The 25556-nt window shown below is 37.4% G+C and overlaps 1 pseudogene; it reads left to right on the forward strand.

The window, feature by feature from the left end:
• Positions 1 to 29: 29 nt before the first annotated feature.
• Positions 30 to 25556, forward strand: LOC100767677 (annotated as a pseudogene).

Below are 25556 nucleotides of genomic sequence, written 5' to 3' on the forward strand. Positions count from 1 at the left end.
AGTGATCATTTCCTTTGCATTTGTGATACATGGTTATTTCATTCAGCTGTCTCCATGACCACATGGTGAGTCATGGAGAAAAAAAAATCAAGGCAATATGATTACAATTTTATTTATATAATTGCCTTAGTAGCAGAATAGGAGAAACCATAACTGAATAAAATAAACTATATGGAAAGATGTAGAAGAAAGAAGATTCTAAGTTAATTGTTTTCTTAGGTGTTAGCAATGACCACACAGATGCAGACCTGCAAACTCTGATGTTGCATTATCAAGCCTGTTGTGTGCTTTAACTCACAGCATTTGAGGTGTTCTGGAACTGCATTTATGTGCTCACAATCATTCGTTTCCATCTGTTTCATCTTTGAAGGAAGACGTAGTTTTCTGTGTTCTATGGACAGGTTCATGCCACATTTCAGCAGTATTACAGTGTTTTCTTGTGATCAAAATGCCATTATAACCCACACTGGAATCATGATTTTTTGTTTTAATAATATGTTGAACATGAAGGATTGGGAAGGTTGAGTTAAGGTGAAAGACCCCCGCCCTTAGCTTTCTCTTTTAAGTTTTCCCGCATGCAGCTGGCGAATACATCCTCTCCTGCACCCCCTGACCCTTGATCCCCACAGCTGCCGGCACTTCCCTGCCGCCGCGCAAGGCCGGCCCCGGCCCCCGCCGGACCGCTCCGTCCCAAGGTCTCCGCCCCCAAGGTCAGCCACCTGGGCGCGGAGGGAGGAATCAAGTCTGTTGTACCAGACACCAGACCTTGAGAATATGCTGATCTGGAATGGCTCTGTGCCTCATTTGAACCATCAAATAGAATCCCTGCTCCTAGCTTGCGCCTTTTTCCCTATATAAGGACGCCTTTCCCTTGGGGCGGGCGCGCTTAGCCACACAGAAGCTAAGTCGCCCCAGGTACCTGCTTCTCCAATAAAGCCTCTTGTTTTTTTGCATCCAGTTCGTGGCCTCGCTGATTCCTGGGTGTGTGGGTCTCCCTCTACGAAAGTGCCTCTTCGGGGTCTTTCATTTGGGGGCTCGGTCCGGGATTGAGACCCACCCAGGGACCACCGACCCACGTCTGGGAGGTAAGTGTTGTGCGGATCCGCTGTTTTGTCTTGTCTGGTCTGAGTCTGTCTTGTGAATTTCGCTTGCGTTTGTAGTATACAGCTGTGTACATTTGTAGGCGGATCCGAGGAGGGACTGACGGGTCCGAACTCCCGACCGCGGCTCCAGGAGACGTCCTGGTAGCGTTTGAAGCCCTCTGTGTGAGAGATTTGTATTTTGAACTTGGGAAGCCCTCAATGTGAGGGATTTGTACTTTGAAAACTGCGCTGCGAAAACCTGTTCTGTGTTCTGTGTTGTTTGGCCTTTGTTTTATAATTGATGTGCATAAACGCAAATGAATTACTCTTTGTTCCTCAGCTCGAGCGTATAAACTTATCTGGCCTGATCCGGACATCTAAACGGCCTTAAAGTTATTAAGAACTGTAAAAAGGACTTTGATAAAATTTTGATGTTAACTGAGAAAAAAAAAATGTAGGAGACTTAAATAATAAAGAGGGAAAGAAAAAAAAAAAAGAAAACTTGTCTAAGAATGTCTAAGAGAGTCAGAGAAATGAACTAAAAGGTTATAGAAAATTAAAGCAAGCAAGTCATAGCAGAGAAGATTGTTACAGAAAGTTATGGAGGGTCAAAGCAAGTTGTAAAAGGTCAGAGGAAAGTTGTTAAAGATCAGAAAAAAGGTTATTATAAGTCAGAGAAAAATGTAAACTGTGCTATGGTTTCTCATGTCTAAAATTTTAACCATATTAAGCTAATTCTGTTTTATATATACTTGTTTTAAAATGTTCATATGACTTGACTGGTCGCCATTTTGCTAAAATTAAAAAAAGAATACTTAAACCGCCATCTTGACTAAAGATGACCGCATGGAAATTAGAGGTACCATCTTAGAAACAAGTTTTTCAATTGAGATTTACAATGTTAATGCTTCTATATATTACAGAAAGACCTTAAGGGAATTTAAATTTCTTTTTAAAACCAGTTTTTTTTATGTTTATTTTTATTAATGTTTGTACTTAAAGAGCTTCAATTTAAAATTATTTTTGAGCAAAGCCTGACAATATAAAGTTTTTGTTTTATGAAAGATGCTGATCTATTATATGATATTACAGTTTATATTTTAGAAATAAATTTAGGATGTTGATAACACACACCTTTAAGCTCAGGATGTTGGTAACACACGCCTTAAGTTTAGAACATTGGTGACACATGCCTTTAATCCCACCACTCGGGAATAAGAGGCAGATAGATCTTTATGAGTTCAAGGTCTGCCAGGTCCGGCAGATCGAATTCCAGGACAGGCTCCAAAGTCACAGAAAAACCCTGCCTAAGAAAGAAGTTAAGCTACTGTTTAAGGAATATAAGGTAGCTCTATGCAGTTTTAAGTTCAGCTGTGCTGTTTCAAACATCTTACTAAGTTAAAACCAGTTACAGTCAGACTAAAAATTATTTACAGAAATAAGACCTTACCTAGCCACCTGTATACTTAATGTGTGCTTAAGGCAAGTAATTAAAACAGACAAACAGACCTCTAATGCTTCAGAGATCTTCAGAATATGGCATTTAAATTGTTATCTTTAAAGTTTATAATGTCAGACAGACTGCCAGATCCTGACAATGACCCGAAGATTACAGGCACCTCAGTTCCTGCACCTGGACCAATGAGCAGATGCTCAGATATGAAACCTGCCGCCTGCCAGAACCTGGCCGAGACTGTGGACAAAGCTGCTGGACGCTGGAAAATTGATTGTACCCCTTTGCCTAGACAAAACAAGGTCAGTCTTTTCCATGTCCCTCTTCCACAGAGAGAAAATAAAACCTCTCACAGATAGGCCTGGCGAAGATTGTTGTTCTTTGAGACAGCTGCCTCCAACGGTAATGGAGAAACTTGGGTTTGGCTAACTGTATATGGACCTACTTCTAACTGGCTTCTGTCACTTTTTAGTAGATTCGGATAAAATATACCCTTCTCAGATCTCTGAAATATTACTGGTTGTCAGCTTGACAGCATCAGACAGTCAGATCCACTATAGACTAGTCAGTATGTTAGCTGATAAAATAATGACTATCTACTGTTCAGGCACAAGCTCAAGGTTTTTAAGTTTATTTTGGTTGTCATCTAAGTACAAACTTAAAGGGCTTTTCATCAGGCCAAAGGCACCTCTGTCCAATCCATACCTAGCTCTCTGGACAGAAGAAAAATGTACATGCTTATAGCCCAAATCTGTAGTTTTTGCTAGGACTCAAAGTTATAAATGTGTTCTTGCTGTTTGAACAGATATCCAGATATCTGCTTTTTCTGCACTGTGGGCTTCTATAAATAAGTTTTAACCTCTGTTCCTAGTTTAAATATGTCTTAAACAGGTTTCTGCTTCTGACAGACATCTGAGTACCAGTTGCTGACTTCAGACTGTTCTAAGTAGACTGCGAACCCTAGACTTGCTATGGATGTGAACTAGTCTGCTGATATGGACACCCCCTATCTCTGCAACAGTGTCTGCTAACCAGAAGCCCCTGATGGATTCCCCGTTGCCTAAATTCCTTTTTGCTTTTGACTAGCATTTCAACCTTCTGGGGTCCCTAACTTCGTCCCAAAGTCAGCAGGAAGCAGTTTGGAAAAGAATTTCGCCGTCCATTCTCCCTGGTTGAAATGCTAAGTCAAAGGGAACTTCCTTGCGAGGGGATGCCAGTACCTATCACTCCCTGATGGGGACTGGGCCCTCCTACTCCCCCTAGCATACCCCTAGGCCATATGGGCTCACATCTTTTAAAAAAAAAAAAAACTTATAAAGACCCAGAGGGACCATCCTACCATTCCCCATTCCTACCAGATCGGGGACACTGTCTGGGTCCGGCGTCACCAGACCTCAGCGCCTACCAGTTGTAAAACTGCCATGCAGCACAAGCTCACATTGTCTGAGGTCTCAGGAAAGGGGCTATGCATAGGCAGTACTGGTTTGACCCCCTGCGTCTCTACCACTGTTCTCAACACCACCATTGACTTTCGTATATTGACAGAACTTTGGCCCAGAGTCACGTATCACCAACCTGAATATGTTTATAGGGTACTAGAGAAGTCAACCCGACATCAGAGGGAGCCAATGTCCTTAACCGTGGCCCTATTATTCGGGGGAATAACTATGGGAGGTATAGCAGCTGGCATAGGAACTGGTACGGTTGCCTTACAGGAAACTAGTCATTTCAAACTTCTACAGCAAGCCATGCATACCGATATCCAGGCCCTAGAAGAGTCAATAAGCGCACTTGAGAAATCCTTAACATCACTCTCTGAGGTAGTCCTGCAGAACAGACGAGGGTTAGATTTATTATTTTTAATAGTTAGAGACAGCATGGCCAAGCTTAGAGAAAGACTTAACCAGAGACCTCTGAATGAAAGATTCCATTCAGTTACAAGAGAAATGGGGGAATGAAAGACCCCCGCCCTTAGCTTTCTCTTTTAAGTTTTCCCGCATGCAGCTGGCGAATACATCCTCTCCTGCACCCCCTGACCCTTGATCCCCACAGCTGCCGGCACTTCCCTGCCGCCGCGCAAGGCCGGCCCCGGCCCCCGCCGGACCGCTCCGTCCCAAGGTCTCCGCCCCCAAGGTCAGCCACCTGGGCGCGGAGGGAGGAATCAAGTCTGTTGTACCAGACACCAGACCTTGAGAATATGCTGATCTGGAATGGCTCTGTGCCTCATTTGAACCATCAAATAGAATCCCTGCTCCTAGCTTGCGCCTTTTTCCCTATATAAGGACGCCTTTCCCTTGGGGCGGGCGCGCTTAGCCACACAGAAGCTAAGTCGCCCCAGGTACCTGCGTCTCCAATAAAGCCTCTTGTTTTTTTGCATCCAGTTCGTGGCCTCGCTGATTCCTGGGTGTGTGGGTCTCCCTCTACGAAAGTGCCTCTTCGGGGTCTTTCAAAGGGAAGAATAGAAAGGGAAAGCAAGGAAAGGAATACCTTATTAGAGGGAGCCACTATGATGTTAACAAGAAAACTGGCACTAGGGAAATTCCAAGAAATCCACAAGGATCACCCCAACTAAGAATCTAAGCAATATGGAAGAGGGTGCCTTAACTGCCCTTCCCTATAATGAGACTGAAGACTGACTTAAATGTCATCACAGAGCCTTCACCCAGTAGCTAATGGAAGCAGAAGCAGAGATCCACAGCTAAGTACTGAGTGGAACTCCTGGAATCCAGTTGCAGAGAGGGAGAAGTGATGACAAACACTCTCCCATCCCCCATCTAGGCTGAGTAAGGTATCCCTCATAGGAAATGGGCTCCAAAAGACCAATTCATGCATTTGAAATAAATACTGCTTCCACTGCCAATGGCTCATAAACTGCCCAGGCCCTCCCCCAACTCTCACCCACATTCAGGGGGCCTAGTTCAGTCTTATGCAGGTTCCCCAGCTGTCAGACTGGGGTCCATGTGCTACCACTTGCTCAGGTCAGCTGTTTCTGTGGGTTTCCCAAGCACGGTCCTTCCCCAAATGATGTGACAGACTTTGATGACCCTCCCCCATGGCAGGCATCAACCTCTCTGATGGTATGATGGTGGTGGAGTGGGGAGATATTTGGGGGTGTGGGAGCACAGTAGGGAGAGGGAACTGGGACTGGTATGTAAAATAAATGCTTTGTAAAACACGGGTTGCAGTAGAGTTCTCCTCTTCATAAGTATAGCCCACCGTTTGCTTCTTAGTGATGCATGTGAGTTCTGGTTGCATATATGCAAATCTCCATGATGCCCAAACTGTGGAGTCCATTACAAGCTAGTACGTCACCAACTGGCCCACTGAGCCCTTGCAGTAACTTTTCAGAATGTGATAGATATTTTCTTCTCTGTAATAAAGAACAGCCATTGAGTTGACTCTTCCAACAAAAAGAAACACATTGCAACTTTGTTTAAATTTCCACTTTTGATGATAAAAAATTCAATGGCTAATTATTAAGAGCATACATTTATACACCAAAGAATACAGAAGTAAGGAAAAATCATCATCAGTGTTTCACTCTTCATTCTAAGTGATAACACAACTGACCCTTTGAATTTAAGGTCCTTGAGTATAATGGATGGGTGTGAAAGCTAGCATTGAAATTTTGGGGCTTTATCCCTTCTTGAGATAAAGTAATATTTTGAACCAAAAATGACATTGGTAATCAATGGTATTGGTAATGCCATTTTTTCTTATGAATACCACTTGATCATTTCTCAAATTTCACAGTGAGAAAATATGTGGATAAAAACTATCAAATAGTAAATACCAAAGTACATCAAAGTAAACACACAAATACTTTCCATAAATGAAATATTTCTGTTTTCTTTGCCTATAGATAAACATGGGTCCAAAAGTGAAATTAATGAGAATGTGTCATAGAAGTTGTTACATGGGGGAATTGAACAACTGGTGAGCATGAAGGAAAACCTAGATAAAATTTGGAACTATGTGTGAAGAATTCAGAAGTCTCAATCTCCTTTGAACACAAACAATTCAGCAAAGAACTCTACTCAAGGTTATTAAATAGTTCTAACCATCTTTGTGTATACTCACTACCATCTGTTTACTCTAACTACCACTCCACAGCTTAAATGGATACACAGTATTTTTTTTCTCTGCCCAGAATATGGTTGATATGACAATGGACTATTTCTGCTAAAGTTTTATGATGAAAAAAAATACAACACGTATAATGACATGCAATATAAACTGCCCATCCCTCTGCTTTAGCATTCAGCATTTTTAAATTTAGCTTCACATACTGCCATCACTCATCTTGTCCATGCTCTTGTAATTTGAACTAAATGTGACAGAATGTCATTTTCAGTGCAAGAATCATTCAGTGGTGCAAACAGTCACAGATACAGTGTCTTATTTCATTAGCTGAAACTTCTAGTGAACCCCTCACATTGCAGTAATGCAGTTATATGAAATGTTTTCAGAAAACATGCCACTTGATTACAATAAGTGTTTATCAGTATCAGTTACTGGGTTGGAAAAATATCTGGATTTCAAAATAACTCTCTACATGTGCCATTCATTAGTGGAAACTTAGATGGTACAAAGCCAAAGGAAATCTATGTGGAAAATCTAATAGAATAAGCAACACTGAGCACTGGCACAGGAACTCAGCAGTCATAGGCTAGAGTGCTTATAGGCTTCATATCATTGCAGCTTTTGCTTTCATTGCCAACCGCTTTATTTCTAAATGATAGAAAACACAGCTGTTAACAGCTTTATAATTTAAAAATTATCAACACCTAATAATCATTGGAAAGGTACCAATTCCAGTAACCATCAGCTGTGGCCAAAAGTGAAATGAAGTAATTTAAGCATGGAGATGTAGAAATCATGTGGCCGGACTGCAAAGATGGAGTTTCTAGAGAGGTTCAAAAAGGAGACATGGTAGAAACAATTGCAAACTGATTCTCTATGGCAACTCTGAATCTTAAATATCTGAGTTCCATAGCTTCTGAAATAAATTTTCCTTCAACATGCATGTTGCTTTCCTGGTTCCAATATGTGAATTGTAGGTAGTTTGCTACTTTGGAAGGTCAGGAGAAAAATATAAATAAGTAATACGATGTCCTGCAATAGGAATCTATCCAAAGTTCAAGACGATAGTGTGACATTTTTGAGCATACATTTTAAATTGACAGGCCATTAATATGAAATTTTAATAAGGGTAGAAATAAAAAGCAGATGGTTTCAGTTCGCATTAAATGTATCTCAGCTGTGTTGTCATACTGACGTTATGGCAAAGTGAGTTGAACTAAAGAATAAGACAGGTTTTGGGTGAAATTGGATAGAGTGTCTGAATGATATTATTCACATTTTAAAGTCCTTGTTTTATTGTTCCATTTTAAAATTCATTTTTGTCAGATTAAGGCTTTTAATGGGACCTAGAAATTTGGAATTTTTAAAGTTTTCATCTTGAAATTCCCAAATAAATTATCTCTTTAAAAATATTATTAAGCTAAAAATAATCTTATTTTACATAACAAGCCCAGGTCCCCGTACATTCCATACTCCCATTGCCCACCCCCCATCTCCCCATTCCATCCTTCATCCACTCCTCTGAGAGGGTGTGACATCCCATGGAGGATCATCAAAGTCTATCACATCATTTGGGGCAGGACCAAGGCCCTCCTCCATGTATGTAGCCTGAGAGGGAATGGGTTCCAAAAAGCCAGTATGAGAACTAGGTACAAATACTGGTTCTACTGACCATGGTGCTATAGACTGCCCAAGCTCCCCAAAAGATAGCCACACTCTGAAGTCCTAGTTCAGTCTTATGTAGGTTCCCCAACTGTCAATCTGGATTTTGTGAACTCCCACTTGCTCAGGTTAGCTGTTTCTGTGGATTTCCCCAGCATGGTCTTGCCCCTTTTACTCATCACTCCTCCCTCTGTACAAGTGGATTCCAGGAGTTCAACACAGTGCTTAGGTATGAATATTTGCTTCTGCTTCTATCAGATACTGGATGAAGACTCTACGATGGCATTTAAGGTAGTCATCAATCTCATTATAGGGGAAGGGCATTTAAAGTAGCCTCTCCACTATTGTTTAGTTTCTTAGTTGGGGTCATCCTATGGATTTCTCGAATTTCCCTAGTGCCAGGTTTCTTGTTAACCCCATATTGGCTTCCCCTATAAGGTATCTTTTTCCTTTCTCTCCTTCTCTGTTCTTCCCCCAGTTTGACCTTCCTGATCCTTCATGTTCTCATCTCCTTTCCCCCTCTCCCCTTCTCTTTTGCTTACCTCTCTTCTCCCTCTCACCATGCTCCCAATATTCCTCAGGAGTTCTTGTGGCTTTCCCCTTCTCTGGCATCCATGTATGTCTGTCTTAGGGTCTTCCTTGCTTCCTATCTTCTCTGTGGTTGTAGACTGTACCTTTAGGCATATACTCAAAGGATGCACATTCACTCCACAAGGACATAGGTTCATAGCAGCATTATTTGTAATAGCCAGATGCTGGAAGCAACCTAGATGACCCTCACCTGAAGAATGGATAAAGAAAATGTGGTAATATAAACAATGTAGTACAACTTAGTGGCAGAAAACAAGAAATATTCAAATTTGCAGGCAAATTGATGGAACTAGAAGAAACCATCCTGAGTGAGCTAACTCAGACACAGAAAGACAAACATGGTATGTGCTCACTCATAAGTGGATATTAGAAATAGAGCAAACAATAAATTATTTCTTAATGGAATTGTTTTGTCATTATTCATCGGTAAGTGAATATATCATGCTGTGATCAACAAATAATTCTTTTGATTTTTGGACTATCATTCATTTCTTTATTTTTTTAAATATTTTAGTCTAGAAATTTCAGTCACACTATAGGTAGAGAAAATGACATAATGAATGCTTTTGTACCATTGCTCAGCTTCAGTAATGCCTCCATGCATGTTCATTTTGAGAAAAGTTTCAGTATATACCTCTAAAATAATGATTATTTCCTTTTAAATGTTGCTATATCACATCAAAAGACTAAATTATTTTAGCTGTTATTTTTTCAATTCTTTTGACATACTGTCTTGCTGTGGGTAGCTCAAGTTGGCTTAAACACATTATGTAGGATAGTCTGAGTTCCAATTCTCAGAAATCTTTCTTCTTCATACTTCAATATATTGCGATACAAGGTGTAAGTCACCATATTAGGTTTTAAAACTGTTATTTTTTTTCTTTTTTATTAAATTATTAATATTTTCACATGTACTTTCCCTCGCTCTCTCTCCCTCCCCCACCCCCATTCCTTCTCCCCCACCTCCAACCTACCCCCCACCCCATCCACCCGCCACTCCCCAGGCAGGGTAGGGCCCCCAACCGGGGCTCCACCAAGTCCACCAAATCTTCCTGTGCTGGGCCTAGGCCCCTCCCCATGTGTTCAGAGACAGAGCGAATCCCTTCAAGTGGGATGGGCTCTCGAAGTCCCTCCCACCCACCAGGGCAAAACACCAGTCCACCTCCAGAGGCTCCCAGGAGTGCAGGGGCCTCCCCATTGGCATCCATGATCAGGGGGCTGGATTAGTCCTGTACTGGCCTCCCAAAGAGCATCTGGGGTCGATATGCTTTCCCTTTTTCAGGCCAACTGTTTCTGTGGGTTTCTCCAACCAGGTACAGACCCCTTCGTTCTTCATTCCTCCCTCTCTTCAACTAAGTTCCAGATTTCAGCTCAGTGTATTTCTGTGGATGTCTGTCTCTGCTTCCATCAGCCACTGGATGAGGACTCTAGGATAGCATAGAGAGTAGTCATCAATCTCATTCTAGGGGAAGGGTTTCTAGTCCATCCTCTCCTCCACTGCCCGGACTGTCAGATCGTGTCATCCTTATAGGTCTCTGGAGATCTTCCTAGTTCCAGATCTCTTCTCGGACCTATAGTGGCTCCCTCTGATATGGTATCTCTCATCATGCTCTCTCTCCTCTATTCTTCCCCCAACTCAATATATCTGCTCCTCCATTTCTTCTCCTCTACTCTTCATCTTGTGCTCTTATTGTGGCAGCACCCACTCCCCTACCCTCATGCTCTCAATTAGCTTGGGAGTTTATGCCACTTCCCATTCCTGGGGTCCATTTATCCCTTAGAGTCATTCATGATTTCTAGTTTCCTTGGGGTAGAGGATTATAGGCTGGTAAACCTTTGCTCTATGTCTAAAAATTATATATGAGTGAGTACATACCATGTTTGTCTTTTTGTGATTGGGTTACCTCACTCAGGATGGTGGTTTCTTCTAGTTCCATCCATTTGCCTGTGATTTTCAAGATTCCATTGCATTTTTCTGCTTAGTAGTACTCAATTGTATAAATGTACCACATTTTCTCTTTCCATTCTTCAGTTGAGGGGCATCTAGGTTGCTTCCAGGTTCTGGCTATTACAAACAATGCTGCTATGAACATTGTTGAACATATGTCCTTGTTGTATGGATATGCAGTATTTGGGTATATACCCAAGAGAGGAATGGCTGGATCTTGAGGTAGATTGATTCCCATTTTTTTCTATTTTTATTGAAAATATATTTTCACATAATATATTATGATCGTGGTTCCATCTCCCCTAAATCCTCCATGTTTCAATAGTATGAAATATTTGATTATCAACAATTTATCAATTTGAAAAAGTTTTGGTCTCCTAAGCATTCATATGTTAAAGCCCCATTCCCCTTTTTATGGCATTTAGATATTAGTAATGGAACAGTGAATTGATCATGATAATAGTGAAGTCTTTGTTATGGTCCTACTTGTTATGGTTCTGAGATGGCAAGATCTCAGAAAGATAGCTTCCTGTTTGACTATCCATCATGTGAGGTGGGTCCTTCTTCAAGCCAGTCACAGCTCTTACCTGTAATAATGACTCTTTCCCCAAGCTGCCTGGGATCTGGCAGTGATTTAGGGTCCCCAAATAACATACAGAGTCTTTTATTAGTTACAATGCTGTTGGCCAATGACTATGATTTCTTACTTGCTAGCTCAGTCTTAATTATCAACCATAACTATTAATCTATATATTTTCAAATGGACTTATCTTAACAAGGAGACCAGCCTTATGCGTCCTCTCTTCCTGACATCACATGGTGACAATCCTTTACTACATTTCCCAGAATCCTCCTCTTTTCCTAGTCCCGCCTATCTTGCTTCCCTATTGGCCAATAGTGTTTTATTCATTAACCAATAAGAGAGACATATACATAGAAGGACTTCCCCCATCATCTCCTCTTTTTTGTCTGAATAAAAAGAAGGGTTTTAACATTAACATAGGAAAATATATAACAAAACAGTTATCAAGTAAGAACTATAGTTAACAATATTTAGTTCATTAACATTTAGCAAGATTTTAAAGAGAATATTCTATCATCTATACTATCTTTGTGAGTCTAAAATCTTATATGTAGCTTATCTTTTATAATAACTATAGAAAACTATAACCCTAACTATCTGTCTTCAACTCCATCAAAGATGACCGAAGGATAATATATAAACTCTAGATCTGCAAGAGACATCTTGTTGCCTGACAGTTACCTGAAGTTCCTTTGTAGTGTTGGAGCATCCATCTTCAGCAGATAGGCCACAGTGTGTCTGGCAGACTTCTCAGTGAACCAGGGAATTTTACATTTTCCACCTGTATTGGAAGTTTGTCAGTCAATTTTCTCTGTGTCCTGTAGAATGTCTGGCAGACCCTTTCATGAAGCAGGAACCCTTTAGGATTGTCCATCTTGTTTGGTAAGTTTAGCAGTCACTTTCCTGTGGGTCCTGCATGTCCTATTTATACAACAACAAACAGTCCAGGCAACAGCAATTTCTTGCTCAAATGGCTAATCTTGCCATGTTGAAAGCAAACTCCATGTTGAGTTTCTTTGATGCCCATCTTCCTCTCAGACATAGTTGGTGTTTCAGGAGCATTTAAAATGCAATTTATTCTGTAGGTCTTTGAAAGGTTTGAAGAATATCTATCCATCTCAAATACATCTCTGTATATCTAAAAATCCTAACTAACATAATTGTAAGTTTTGACTATTATACCTGACTATATACAATTTGTATTTACTTATGCATTACATTTTAAAAGATCTGTATAAACACAATACCAAACAAGAGGAGAAATTTACATATAACAAAATTAACTTAAATTTGTATCAATAAATGAAAATCCATACCAAAGTAAAGTATTCACTTTTATATCCTATTTCCCCTTTTTTTCCTTCAAAAAGAGATCGACTGTGATCATTACCATTGAAACCAACCCCATTTAAATGAAAACAAACATTTATAAACAATATTTGGGAATTTGTGCATCATTCATTCCAAACTGCTTCCTGCTCTTTGGGGGTAATGTCCATACCATGGGGATAATGGTAAAACACAGAAACCTGGCCAGGTCTTTGTTTTTTGTAGTCTGTAAGGCTGTATTATCTCAGTTGTTTTAGATTTTGGATCACCTGGGATACTGTTTTAAGGGATTGTGCTTCATCAAACCATGTTAGTCTGGGAGGAATCCATAGCTTCACATTTTCTGTGGAAACATAAGCAAAAACTCCTTTCCCAAGTAAACTGTTCTTATTTTTAAATTTAGAAGTCAAAGCATTTTAAAAATATATAAGTTGGATTAATTTAGTAGTACTAAAATTAAAAAAGTACTGTCCTTTAGCAGCTATAGTTTATTTTTTGGGGAAATCAAACAATTTAAAGACAACAATATAGCATATAGTATTCAGACACTCTGAGTATTTTTCATCTTTACCTGGATTTTTATTATAGTATTTTATAAATTTTTTTTTTTTTGGTTTTTCGAGACAGGATTTCTCTGTGTAGCTTTGGAGCCTATCCAGGCATTCGTTCTGGAGATCAGGATGTCCTCGAACTCACAGAGATCTGCCTGCCTCTGCCTCCTGAGTGCTGGGATTAAATGTGTGCGACACCAATGCCTGGCTATTTTTTTATTTTTTGAGACAGGGTTTTTCTGTGCAAATCTTCCTGCCTCTGCCTCTGGAGTGGTGGGATTAAAGGCATGTGTTACTATACCCAGATACTCATTATTTTATCTCTCAATCCTATGTATATTTTTTCATTAAAGTAAATCTGTATCTTTTGATTTAATCATTCGATTCTCATGTGCTCACTAACAGCCTTGATTTTGGCCAATATGTAAATGAGAAAGCTGCTGTTAAAAGCAGTAATGACAGTGTGTCTCTTAAAGCCAGGGAAATACTGCTCATCCAAGAAAATGCTGCTATCAAGAACTGTGCTTGCCTCTGTTGTTTTTATTTATAAAATCCCCCTTTAAGTTTTTGTGAAGTTATTATGTGGAAGTTCATAAAACCACATGGGTGCCATTTGTAATGATGACTCTTTCTGTCAGCTGCCTGGGTTCTGCCACCACTTTAGGGCCCCCAAATAACACACAGAGTCTCATATTAGTTACAATGCTGCTTGCCAATGATGAGGACTTCTTATTTGCTAGCACAGTCTTAATTATCAACCATAACTATTAATCTATATATTTTTATATGGACTTATCTTACTGAGGACGCTGGCCTTATGTGTCCTCTCTTTCTGGGCTTACATGGCAGCCGTTCTTTACTACATTTCCCAGAACTTCCTTCTCTCCTAGTCCCACCTAATTTGCTTCCCTATTGGCCAACAGTATTTTATTCTTTAACCAATAAGAGAGACATATTCACAGAAGGACTTCCCCCATCACTTACCAGACAAAGATCTCTTTGATCTTTGATCTTAGCATTCTCAGTCAGAATTGTGAAAAAATTATTTTTCTTGGTTACACTGTCTTTTTCATTTTTGTTATAGCACCTGGGATTAAAAACAGAATGTTTTCTACAGTTGAATCTAGAGTAAATGGGTCTCATGATTTGGGTATAAAAGTCCCCATAACTGACTCATGTGATGAAGGCTTCACCCAGGATAATGATGTTATTAAAAAGTAAATGAATTATGAAGACACCGAAGTCATTGATTAATTAACTGTTATTAGTAGGTGTTATTATTATCTAGGGAAAATAAATCATTAGGGTTATGTTGTTGAATTATTATCCTTCTATCTTCTTTTGTTATAGTTTCTGTTTTGTTTTCCAAGACTGAATTTTTATTTTGTGAAGTCCTGGCTATCCTGACACCTACTATGAAGAACATGTTTTTAGCAAATTCCTATCAATTTTCATTCCTCAGGCTATTGAGTGCTTGCAGTATTGATGTTACCCACCAGGGTATTTAAATCTTCCAATGCTATTCTCCAACAGTACTTTATTCCTAATTTTTGTGTAATTTAATGTGCTTGAATTCCTTAATAGAATATTCATTCTGATGACATTTGTTATTCAGACTAATCACAGGAGAATTCACATTCTTATTTCACTGCATTCAATCATGATGTGGCTATGTCACTTCTATGACTTCCTTAATTTTTCTTCATGGTTCTTTTGACAATAGGACATAGGAATTTTGCAAACTTCCATTATATTTACTTCTAGATACTTGATGCTAATTGGTGTTAAGTTAAAGAGACTCACAATTTGAATTTGGATTTTAATAGCTTTCTTATCCAATTTCTCTCCACACAATAAAATTATTTTAATATATTTTCACTACATTTTGTCAAATTTAAACCTGTTCTTAAAGGTCATAAACCTTTTCATAATAAATACTGAAAGCAGCCATTGTGGGGACTCTCCCAAAGGACACAATAGACTCTGAAGACTCCCATGGGAGGCCTCACCCTCCCTGGGGATCAGAAATGGTATGGGATAGGTAGGGTGTTAGTGGAGGGCAGGGAGGAGGGGAGGTAGAGGGAACTGGGAGTGATTTGTAAAACAATTTTGTTTCTAATTTAAATAAATAATTTTAAAAAGTGTTACATAAATGTAGTTTTTCACTGCAATATTTCTGGAGGTTTATTTTGGGTGTTTCCTTGGTAAATAGTTAACAGCTTTTTGCTCCTAAGTAACATTATATGTCATGCATGTAGAAGTTTATTTAACTGTTTGCTTATAGAAACACACTCTGTTGTAGGCAGTTTTGGAATATTAATGATAAAGATAATATAAACATCTTTGTACACGAGTTTGTTTGACCATTTTCCTTTTTCTGGGAGAATGAATTGCCTGACTTCTTATTGCTAGATCATAGAGAAATATAGCATGATTAGTTTTATAAGGTACATATTTACATATAATTTATTATAGATTATAAATAAAAATATAAATATATCATAGATAAATATAAATGTTATATATTATATAAGCAATAATATATCCCATATATGTGCATATTTTTTTATTCTCTTTGACAATTTTTCAGGATATTTTAGAGTGGTGTAATAATATCTTACTGTGATTTCAGTATGCACCTCATTGATGATCAATACTTTGTTCTCCTTTGCCTGTACTTACTTTCCACATAGGTAAAATTTCTCTACACATCTTTGCACACTTAATGTTTCGCCTTTGAAATTTGAAAATCTAAAATACTATTTATTTTAGATAACAGAAACTGACTGATAACTGGTTCATAAGTATTTCCTTCTCTTCAGGCCATCTTAATTGTCTTAGTAGAAGGAACTCTTGTAGTAGTTCTCTCATGACAACAAAATACCTGAGATAATTAACAGAAAGTGCAATTATGTATTCTGTATCACTGTGTTGGACTATACAGTAATCAGTTGTCCCCCATTGCTTTGGGTATGTGGTAAGGTAGCATGTTTTGATGGGAGCAAGCTAATAACATAAGGGACAAAGACGGAGTTTAAAAACAAGAGCCATATAATCCCTTGGGATGTCCATCCAAAGTGAGCTAATATATCCCACTAGTCTGAATTTCTCAAAACACCCATGAGCTCTATGTAGCTACATTCTGGAGAACATGTCTTTAATCTATAGGCCTTTCAGGGATGTTCAATACACAAGGCATTAGGCAGAATCTACACTTTTGATTTTGAGGAAGCCCAGTTTATCAATTTATGTTTTAATGGGTGGTGCACTGGCTGTTATGTCTAAGAACTATGTATCAAGACATAGATTCTGATGTCTTTGCCTAATGGGCTTCCGATAGTTCTATAGATTCATACATCATATTTAGATAATGGATCCACTTTTACCTAAATTTTAAATAGATAAATATCAAATTGTTTCAATGCCATTTGTTGAAAACTCCAGGTAATCTCTATTCTTTTGTGCTTACAACCCTTTGACAAATGAACCAAGGATAATTGCCTTGTGTATTTCTCTCAATGTTCTTTATTGTATTTCATTGGATAGATACTTTTTCTATCCTTTTAATAAGACAGTAGCATATTGATAAATGTTCTTCATTTTAAATGTTTTGAGGTCCAATTGATTATTACCTTAATTTTTATTACTAAATTAAGCTTAGCAATTCTAGTTAACATACCTTATACAAATTTTATAATAATTTCATCTATAAAATGTTTTACTGGATCGATCACATTATATTTATTTATCAATTTGAGGATAAAATTATTAGTTTGAGTCTTACAGCATGAATTCAGGATTTATCTTCTTATTTCAGTATATTAAAACATTTTTATTAGCACCTTGCAGAGGATAGCAAGGTGCTATCCTGACATGTTTTGCTTCCTTCTTTTCAAAGTGATTGTGTATTATATTATATTTTAAGTTTTGGTCACTATTTTTTATTGAGAGGACTTAGGAATACAATATACAATATATTTTTCTTTGTGTATGCATGTTTGTAATTTGCATCCTGAGTCATTGTGAAGACATGTATTAATTGTGGCATGTTTTTGGGTATTCATCATTCCTGTGTTTATTCTCCACCTTTTCTGCATCTTCTACATCAGTCTATCAACTCCTCAGCTCTGCTTCAAGACTCCACTTGCTGAGCAAAAATAAACTGTTGTCTCTTCAGTTGCTCACAGTGACATAAATGTCACTCATACAAGGGAGTGTCAATAGACATATTCTGATATTTTACTATATTAATGTTGAAATTCTTTCTTCAGTGTTGTAGTATATTATTAGGAGAATTGGCAAATAGGATATATGTGTCATTTCTGCAGCTGTATGTTACAATTGCAAAAGTAAATGTTTAAATGAAAACAATAACCATCTGGTAATTAGTAGACTCTTTAATATACCATGTTTCTATTTTTCAAGAATGTTATATGAATGTAGTTTCTAACTCAGAAGTCTGGTGTTTATTTAGGGTATTTCCTGGGAAATAGGTTTTCTTCAATTAAGCTTCTCTTTACAAATTAAAACTTATTCTATTGTTTTTTAACTTATGGAAAGTTATGGTGTGGGGAATGTTGTTATGCTATAATGTCCAGTTGTTTTTGTCCTTGATGAGATAAATGTGAAAACTATTTTTGGATCAGCAGAGGAATATCATTACTGAAGAGGATTGAATTTTTGTTTTCCCCATTGAATAAAGGTGAGAAAATGTGACTGCAATGAATTAAAAATGAAGGACATATTATGTATTATACATAGACAGCTAGCAGCCCCATTTTACTTAGTAAATATGTCAATGGGACCGTAATATTTTCAATAATAAAATAAATTCTTCTGGATTTTTCTATTAAATTTGGGAAAACATATTATAAAATTATATTGGCATCATAAAATAAATCAGCCTGATCATTTTTTCATGAATTACAGATATAAACAAGTATTGTAAGAGATATTTGGGATTCATCACTTTAGATATTTGGATGCTTAAATATGTAAATCAGAATTAGAATAATTTACATACATTTGTAAGGGTTTTGAAACCTATTTCAAACAACAGATACATGAATTAAATCTATTTGTACCATCTCTTTGTATAACTCTTAGATCTTTGATTTCTCTAGTCTCATTTATTACTCCATGAAATATAAAAATCAGTCTTTAGACATAATAAATATTTTTAAAATAGACATATTACATATTTTATAATTACTTCCTACTCAAAATTAGTTTTTAGAGACAGTGAATTAGTTGTTACAATATCTACTTAAACAATGTGTTTTATTAAAATTATTTCAATAAGTTTTAATTTATTTTTATTTTGTATATGTAAGTGATTTCTGTGCATGTATGTCCACCACGTGTGTACAGTGTGCCTGTGGAAGACAGAAAAGGGCATCAGATCAAAGATCTGAAGTTGGAATTACATGTACTTTTGACCCTCAAAATGTAGGTACTAAGATTGAAACTTGATCTTTTGCGAGAGCAATGCTTGCTGTAAACTGCAGAGCCATGTTTTCAACCCTTCTGTATTTCTCTTATACCTGGTTGCACATCATTTTCTCTAGATTTGAAAACTTTTCTCCAATGCGTTTTTTGAAAATATTTTCTATTACTTTGACTGGGACTTTCCCTCCACGTTCATAATTTGTATAGTTTGGTATTTTAATAATTTCCCACAGATCTCCTGAGTGCTATTCATGCTTTAAAAGTCTGTCATTGCTTTTTAAGTAGATGCTATAATTCCTCCATGTTATTATGGAGCTGTGATATTTTTTCCTCCATATGACTTATCTATTGGTGAGGCTTTCACTGAGGATTTCATTTTGTTACTTAAGTTTTCATTTTTGGTGTCATTTCATTTAGTTTCTGTTTTTTTCTGCTTTCCTATTTTTTGTTGCATTGTATAGCTAGTAATGTTACTTTTGGTTTACAGAATGCAAAATATAAGCAGGTAAGAAAGGAATTCAGATATGTAACAGACACCCAGAAATACACCATGGTTTGTATTATTAAGATAACTTCGTTTTGTCTATTCTCATGATATTTATTATTGAATAATTAACTCTGATCCTAAGACAAATAAAACTCTATAACCTATTTTGAAGGCAGCAGCAGATAAGCCTTGGATTTATTTCCATAACAAGTAAAATTGTTTTATGAACAAGTACATCCATTAGTAGCATGTTTACTTACAATGTTGGGAACCCTAGGTTCCATCCCCAGCACCTAATAATTAAACTGAGTGTTGTGGCACATTCCTATGATATCACAAGGTGAAGGCAGGAGGATCAGAAGTTCAGAACTGCTAGGCATACAGAGATGCTATTTAAAAAGAAAAAAGAAAAGAAATCTTAGTAATGCTACTTTTTAATAAGGTGCGTGCACATGCACACGCACACACACACAATATATATATACATATATATTATATATATATGTATATATATATATTTTCATTTGCATAGACATGGAATAAAGTCTTCAAAAGAATTGAAAATGACTGTTTTTATATAGACTAATCTAAAACATGGAAAATCGAGAAGTTTTATTTTAACAGTGCTTTACAGGACACACTAGGCACACACATTAAAATGTGTGTCAACAAAAGTAATAGGAAGGAAAGGGTTTATTTTGCCTTCCAACTAATAAGCCAAACAGTAAGAAGATCCAGAGCAGGACCTTAAACAGGGCAGAGCCTAGAGATAGGAACTGATGCAGAAGCCAAGAGGACTGATGCTTACTGGCTTGCTCTGCACAACTTGTTCAATAGGCTTTCTTATAGCACCCAAGGCCATCAGCCATGGGGTGTCATAACCCACAATGGGCTTAGTCCTAAGACATCAATCATGAAATAAGAAAATTCCCTCCAGGCTTGCCTTACAGTTTATGAGGGGCATTTTCTCAATTGAGCTTCCATCTTCTCAGATGTCTGTAGCTTTTGTCAGGTTTTTACAATGTTAGCCAACTCAGCTTGTAGCTTCTTGATCATTACTATTAGAAGAGGATATAACTTATTTCATTGTATCATCTATTTCTGTGATTTTGCTTAAGACTAAAGCTCAGAATGTTTAAGGAATGTGATTCCCAATTAAGTAATAAGTCATTGGGATAGTTGTGTGGCATTTTTTGTTTGTTTGCTTTTTGTTTTTCAAGACAGGGTTTTTCTGTTTTGCTTTTGGAAGCTGCCCTGGCACACACACTGTAGACCAGGCTGGTCTCTAACTCACAGAGATCCACTATCCTCTGCCTCACAGTGCGGGGATTAAAGGCGTGCGCCACCACTGCCTGGCTTTGTGTGGCATTTTGATTAAGAATTTTGGTAGGTAGTTGAAAAGTCAGCAAAATAAATGGAATAAAGAAGGTAGTATAAATTGTATAGCTGTTGGAGCAGAGAGGATAGATAAAGGGAAGTGTTCACCACAAGAGGTGAATTTCTCGTGTGCTCTTGCTCTGTTGGTGATATTGAGTCATCAGATCTAACATTTACGCCACTCTTTCTCTTTCTACAGTTTCTGCCTCTGTACTAAATGAAAATTAGCATTCACCATCTGCTTTAACTGTCAAAGGAGACTTGGCCAAAGCATCAGACAACTTACTCTTATTCTTCTATTTAACTTTCTGCTATAGCCTCAAAACTCTCCCCAAGTAGTAGCCTCTTTCAGTCCCATTTCCAGTTCCATGTGTGGCTCCTTCTGTAGTAATTGTAAACAAAGTTCTGATGGCTGATGAGAACTTTCAATAACTTTTTCTTTGCCCCATATCACCAATTGTATTAATGGATGAAACTCAAATTCACACATATCTTTACAGCATAGCAACAAGTTATGTTTTAATGTCAGGCCTCTCCTAGCTTGTTTCAAAGTTTTGGCCTGATATTTTCACAGAAGTTTTAAAATGTATTTTACTGCTGAGCATATTTCAAAGTTTCCTGTATTTACTTGGCAATTCAGTTTTTTTTTTCTTCTGCAGAGACGAAACCATTTGCCAGTGTTTCTTGGGGCTTTGACCTCTGACTTGTCTTTCAAAGCCCTTCTTTAACTCACCCGGCAACTGTCTGTTTCTGCTTTTATTAAAGATCACTTTGTATTCCAGATGTTTACCTAACTCAGGTTCCTTGCTGAATTAAAAAGGCACTCGAATTACAAACTGTGTTTTAAGGACATTTGTGTTTCCCTGTCCATCTTCTTCTACTTAGTCTGGTGCAATTCCATAATCATAATAACAGATAAATAAATAAATAAATAAATAAATAAATAAATAAAAATCAGTGATAAAAAGTGTGTGTCAAACATTAATTGAATATTCTAGTGTGGACTGTCACATTATTTTGTAGATTTATAAAGCAAAGCATTGTAAAGATTTTTGTTACAAGAATGCACTTTTTTAAGATTATTTTGCTTAAGATGTGCCACTAGATTATACAAATATAAAATAAAACAGAACAAATCACATTGCTATTAAGCCAAATTCACTTGAAGTTGAAAGTCAATTTGGTAGCAGAGTGCAGTGATAAAATGTCCTTAAGTGTTTTTCACTTTTTAGAGTAAAATTAATGCATATTTAAAAATCCCATTTCTTTGACTTCATATTATCTTTAACATTGATTTATTTTATACTCATAATTTTCAACAAGACATATGTTAAAGCAAAACATATTATATACTTCTAATGAGGTTTCAGAAGGTAGTGACATTAGTTAAGCTGAAAATGATTAAATTATCAGCCAGGTATATATTTATAGCACGATGTCTGGCCTTTTTTGTGAGTTAATTAGCACTGTTTCACAATGGTAATTACTGTGATAATGGCCTCTATTAAGTATAAAGGTCAACAATTCATTTGTGGACTTAAACTAGTCTACCTGGTATTCCATTAAAGCACACTTCTTTTCTAGGTACTGTGTACTGAAAAACCCCATTAAATCATCAGGAATTGCATTTGTACAATACTCATACCTTAACCACAAAAACAAAAGTATTAAGCTACTCCTATTCTAGGTCAATATATTGTCAATTATATTTTTCACTTAATGAATCATTTTTCAAATAAATTAGGAGTTATCTATTGTCATGCAATAACTCATTCTGAACTTTAACACCAATTAGTTATTTCTGATGGTTCTCTGTGTTGGTGGGGTTCAGCTGGGTGACATTTCTGCGTTACTCACACTAAATGGATAGATGTGGGGTGGATTACTCATGGGCTAGAAAACTGAAGTGAAGATTCGTAACAATTTTCTGTGATCAACCCTTTTTATGTTTTCAAATACACTGTACTTTCAAAATAGTTATGTATAAGCTGTAGTATAATTGCTAGCTAGATGGGGAGTGAAAAATCAGTAGTTTATACTCTAATGTCCTTTAAGAATCTATGCTTTAAACCCAGGGAAGCTTGAATCCTCTTCTAGAAACAGGTGGAAGCCGATGCATAAACCCACAACTAACCAATGGGCCAAGCTCCTGGAGTACAAACTACATGAGGGAGGAGCAAAAATTCGAACAAAGGAGTCAAGATATTGATGGGGAAACCCACAGAATCAGCTGACTCAAGCTAGTGAGAGATTGACTCAGGTCTAACAAATGGGAAATTTGCATAAGACCAAACTAGATTCCCTTAATATAGGTAACAATGGTGTGACTGGAACAATCTATGAGGCCATTGGCAGTGGGTCCAAGACCTAACAGTAATGCACAAACTGACTTAGTGGAACCCATTCTTTTTGGAGAGATACCTTGCCCAGCCTAGACACAGGGGTGTAGGGGTGAAGAGGTGCCTTGGTCCCACCTCAAGTAGATAATGGGACAGACTTAGTAGACTTCCTAGGGGATGCCTTACCCTCTCCTTCGAGCAGATGGGAGGAGAGGGAGTGGGAGGAAAGGAGGGAAGGGGAACTGGGATTGGAATGTAAAACATAATTTATAAAAAAGAATCTATGCATATTTAATTTCATTTATTTTTTCCAATCTTTTCCCCTTTCTCTTTGATATTTTAAGGCTTAATTTGTTTTTATTTTCCTTCAAAATATTTATTAATTTCAATTTTGTGTCTCTGTATGTGTGCCTGTGTGTGTGTATTTGTACTATGTGGGTATGGAAACCCGGAAGAAGTCAGAAGGGGAATCAGATCCCCTGGATCTGGAGTTAAAAATCATTATGAACTGCCCTTTGGGAAGTGAGAATTGAACTCAGGTCCTCTACAAGGGTACTAGGGATGTTAACAAGGGAGCCATCTCTCCATCCAGAGTTGTTTATTTGAGGTATTCTTTTCTTACTATAGTTATCCATTAGTATAAAAATTTCTCTTAATACTGCTATTATTATATCTGATCGACAGTTTTCACTACAATTTGGTTGAAGCATATCCTTATTTTCACTTATATTTCTTTGATCCATTGAGGTACAACAGTGTTTTGCTTAATCCCCACATTTTTTACAAACATGCAGCTTCTTTATTTATTATGGATTATAATTTATGCTATTGTGATTAGAGGAGGTACACTCCATAACCAGTATTTTTCAATTTGTTGAGGTGTGTCTCTCTGAGTGTTATTGAGTCCATTTAGTAAAGCTTATTATATAAATTTTTTTATGTGATTGGATAACCTACAAAATGGCTTGTGCCTGGAGAAAACTGCTCTCTGTCTTCCAGCATCCACTATTACCTGTAGCTCTTCATCAATCAATAAAACCCTGTGAAACCTCTCTCATCCATCCTGTCATGTTAACTTGGACCTCACTATGCAGGTCTTGTTCAGGTAACCATATTGTTAAGGTTTTATGTGTCTAGCTTAATTAAAGGTAAGAAGCTGGAGAGAGAGAGAGTTCAGAGTTTAAGAGCACTTGCTAAATACTCAAGAGGACTCACATTTGCACCCTCGCCTGACATCCTACACACACCTGCAAAGGTCCAATGTAGGTGGATATAGGTGAACCAGTGGGTCTTTCTGTCTACTGGCATAGCAGAGAACAGACAGCCCAGCACAAAACTTAGGAAGCCTAGCAGAGAACACAGGAAGCCCTAGTTCAAAGAAAGACCTTAGTCCTTAATAGGCAGAGGGGGATAGAATGGAACACCAGGCACCCTCTTCTAGTCTCCACATGCATATACAGAAGTACACTCACTCACACAAACTCCCACATATGTACAAAAATGAAGAAACCATTCTTAAAATAAAAATTTTGAAATGATGTTGTGAATATTGATGAGTTTTATATGATTGAAAGTGGTTGGAGTTCCTGTCATTATAAAAATCTCTTAGTATTTAACATAGGAAATGATTCTAAAATATTAGTGTAAAAAAACACATGCAAAATCTTAGATATTCCTATAAGTTTATCCCTCATCATTTTCTTTGAGTAAGATATTATTACTTTCCAGGAAACCAGATCTTTACTCTCGATATCTATATAAAACATTAAGAAACTGATAGATGATCACATAGAATTTGTCATTTTTACTGTTGAGAATTCTCCAAATTGCACCTCAAGAGGAGTCCCAGTGACAACACTGTGTGTCTACTTTGAGCAAACCAACATTAAAGCACATCTGCAGCACCTCTGGGCAACCCTATCTATGACAAGAACAGAACTGTCTCCTGCTCAGATCAAACAGCTAATGCAGAACCCACCTGCTGCTGTTGTTCATATGTTTGGGAACAGGCCATGGCGGATAACCCTGATTCTGAAAAATTAATTTCTATCTCAATGGTGGTTTTCAAATAACTCCTTCAAAGACTGAAGGTTCAAGATTGGATAACTGAGCAATGTTAGACCTAATTAGGTACCATATCTGAAGATTACAGCAAACAACAAAAGAATAAAACTACAACTACAGCCAAAATAGCACAATACAAAAGGAAACTCATGGATCTCCTCCAGGGAAACTTACAGGTCTTAATCAAACAAGAAATACAAAGGAAGAGTACCTATAATACCCAGGCTGATAAAGCACAGTTGCAATTTCAACTAGATGCTACACAGGGTAAACCAAATGCACCTACTCAGTTCAAAGGTAGACTGAATGAACTGATGTCCCATATCAGGATGCAGAATCATTTTGGAACGATAAAAATCTGAAGAAAAATGTATTACATAGATATAGACCATTACTTGAAACCAAACAGGAAGGCTTAGCCATTAGATAAGCATCATAAAAGAATACTTAGAAGATATGAAACTGGTAGAGCATGGATTGAATGAAACCATCCAAAGCAGAGTCAATGTCTTTAGTTGACTCTTTACAAACTTGTTCCATCAGTTTATGAAATGTGTCT

Source organism: Cricetulus griseus (genome assembly GCF_003668045.3).
Source record: "Cricetulus griseus strain 17A/GY chromosome 1 unlocalized genomic scaffold, alternate assembly CriGri-PICRH-1.0 chr1_0, whole genome shotgun sequence".
NCBI lineage: Eukaryota > Metazoa > Chordata > Mammalia > Rodentia > Cricetidae > Cricetulus > Cricetulus griseus.